The sequence below is a fragment of the Cervus elaphus genome, chromosome 10 (assembly GCF_910594005.1).
Source record: "Cervus elaphus chromosome 10, mCerEla1.1, whole genome shotgun sequence".
In the NCBI taxonomy this organism is placed as follows: Eukaryota; Metazoa; Chordata; class Mammalia; order Artiodactyla; family Cervidae; genus Cervus; species Cervus elaphus.
In genome coordinates, this window is record NC_057824.1 from 47927926 (window position 1) to 47931070 (window position 3145).

Sequence of the window (3145 nt, forward strand, 5' to 3'; positions counted from 1 at the left end):
ACTCCCGTCCAGCTCAGCAAGGAACAAAACCCAGGGACTGAGTGGATGGTGTTAATGACCACGATGAGCTGGCTGAGTCTTTGCTGGGGGAAGCCAACAGCCGGCCTGTAGAGAGCAGAGAGGAAGCTCTGGGGCACCCACTTGGGGGTCATTAGATGGCGACAGGCACGGTCCTGCAAAGAAGCTGCCCTTTAAGTCCCGGGTAGAGCCAGCCACGTGGGGTAATTAGAAGGAAAACGGAGTCTTGCCTCCCCACTGCTAAGGCAGAGGGGGTGACCGCTTAGCTCAGAATGAGCCTCACCTCTCAGGAGGAAGGCCAAACCTCCCAGGCAGTTCTCCCAAACTGCCAGCAGAGGGAGCTGGAGGCTGGTGCTGCAGCGCCGGTCCTGGGGACTGTGGGTCAGGCGGTGGCTGGAGGGTCAGCTTTCGCAGTGGGTCTGGGCTCTGCTCACCCCGACGGGAGGGGGCAGCCACCTTCGGGCAGGGGTAGTGGAGGTGGGAGAGAGCCCAGGGAGGTCTGGAAACCAGCCTGGAGACACAGAAGGGTTGAGGCAGGGGAGTTTCTAAAGAAAACCCATACCCAGCCCCGCCCTTGGTGGCTCAGACGGTAAAGAATCTGCCTGCAATGAAGGAGACCCAGGTTCTACCCCGGGTCGGGAAGCTCCCCTGGGGAAGGCAATGGCTATTCACTCCAGCATTCTTGCCTGGAGAATCCCATGGACAGAGGAGCCTGGTGGGCTACATACAGTTCATGGGGGTTGCACAGAGTCAGACATGACTGAGCGACTTTCACTACTTTCCACCTCCCCATAACCATAACCCCATAACTCAAGGCCACGCGCCCCACCAGAGGAGTAGGCCGAGGATAACTTCCCACTTAATGCTAACCAAGTAACCATGGGCTCCTCCTATCTCCAGTGCCCTGAGTGGACAGTAGGGACAGGCCACTCCGTCCAACACCCCGAGGGGGTGGGGATTAAGTAACCCAAACCCAGGGTGGGCTGAGCCGCTGGGTGGCTGGAAGGGAAGGCTTAGCCTGTGGACACCTCCAGCATGCCAAGGGCAGCTGGGCCCTGCGAGGGAGCTGGGCCAGGCCCTGCCTGCCTCTGAGTTCCCGCAGAGTCCTTTCTCAACGGCTCCACTTTCTAATCCCCTAGGGCTTGAGATGGATCTCTTCAATTAACCCACTTTAAGAGGCCACCCACGTCCTCCCACTGCCTGTCTTCCGGGCCTGCGGGCTCACGGCTTGGGGCAACCTCCCTAAGGCAGCCTGGGTGTAGATGCCTAATTAAATTCCCTCATGAAGCCGAACAGGGTCACCCAGAACTGGGCGCCGAAAGGCAGAGCCAGGCGGGCTGATCTTTGACCGGCTGCCCCAGTACAGCTGACCTGGTCGGAAAACACTTAGACCACGTAATCCACAGCTGCTGCCCACCCCAGGACCCTCTGGTCAGCCCCATGGTAAAGGGGTACCACCTGGCAGCTTGGCGTCTCCCAAACCCATTAGCCAACGCTTACATACTTCAGTACCACTGTGGTATGAGGCGCCTTCCGCGGGACTGGGGGAGGCAGTCCCAGAGCGCAAGCTTCCCACCCCCAGCAGAGCCGGCAGGCCTGACACCCTCCCCACCACAGCCACCCACAGCCCCCCACCGCAGCCTGGCTTCAGCCAGGGGAGCAGGGTCCAGAGGTGGGGCTGGGGTGATTCCCAGCAGTTTTACCTGCCCCTTCTTTCTCTCCAGGGCCTCTCAGGTGATGCAAGCGGTAAAGAACCTGCAGGTCAATGCAGGAGAAGACGTAAAAGATGCAGGTTTGATCCCTGGGTCAGGAAGATCCCCTGGAGGAGGGCATGGCAACCCACTCCAGTATTCTTGCCTGGAGAATCCCAAGGACAGAGAAGCCTGGTGGGGTCCAAAGCGGACACAACTGAAGCAACTTAGCATGCACACACTTCCTCTCCAAGGAAGCACAGATCTGACCAAAAAAAAGAGAGAAAAAAGCCTCTCCACAACCTATTGCTGCTGCTGCTGCTGCCGCTAAGTCGCTTCAGTCGTGTCCGACTCTGCTCGACCCCAAGGACAACAGCCCACCAGGCTCCTCATCCACAGGATTCTCTAGGCAAGAATACTGGAGTGGGTCCACAACCTATTACATGAAAACGAATGGGTATTATATGATTTCATATACCATGAAAAAACCTACCACCAACAACCACTCCCCCAAATGTATTTGTGTTTGAGTGTAAATGCCCATTAGCTTGGTTCACTGTTTAGAACACGAAGTCTGGTTCCGTGTCTTGACACCAGACCCTTGGATTTCTTGGGTTGCTGACTCCCCATGCTCTGATGTCCCCTATGGGGAGTTGGGGGGGTTTCCCGATGTCCACCCCCACCCCAGAAGGTGAGATCTCGGGGGCACTCCATAGAGGATGGGGGGAACACTGACCTGGGATCAAGGGCTGATGGAGGGGACCGGCCGTTCACAGAGGGGCTGGTGTGCCCTCGGGAAGTCACCCACTCTGCCACTGCCCAGCTGCTTGTCTCGAGGCCTGATGGGAAAGCACCGCCCTGCTCGCACCCTGCACGTCTGTCTGTCTGTCTGTCTGTCGGTGGGGGGAGGAGCCGTCAGCTCCCACAGAGCCTTCTCCCCACTTTAGAGCCATTTCACATTCTCCCAGCTGGCAACCCGGCCCAGCGGGACGGCTTCGGTAAAAGATCTTGGCAAGTCTCTTTCTCCTTCTCTGGGCCCCCTCCCCTCCTTCCCAAGAGAGCCCTGGGCCAGCCTGGTCCCTCTTAGGAAAGGCCGCCCCCTTATCTAAGCACCACCCCCCACCATCACTCTGTGAAGCCCCCTCCTCCTGAAGCCTCCAGCCCAGATTGACTACAAACCCCACCTCCATTGCCTAAAAATAAGTCCTCCGGGCCGGGCTGCTCCCTCCCGGGCTCCTGCTGGTGCTAATGCTCTCCCAGCCAGGCGGAGCCCCGTGCCAGGCAGACTGCGGGAAGGTAATTAGGTTAACTCCACTCCTGCCAGGGACGGCGATCGGATGCTTGGGGCTGGGGTAGGGGTGACTGGGAGTGCTTCTTTCACGGGCCTGGGTGATTTCGTGTGGTGTGTGTGTGCCTGTGTAGGTGTCTGGTGTGTG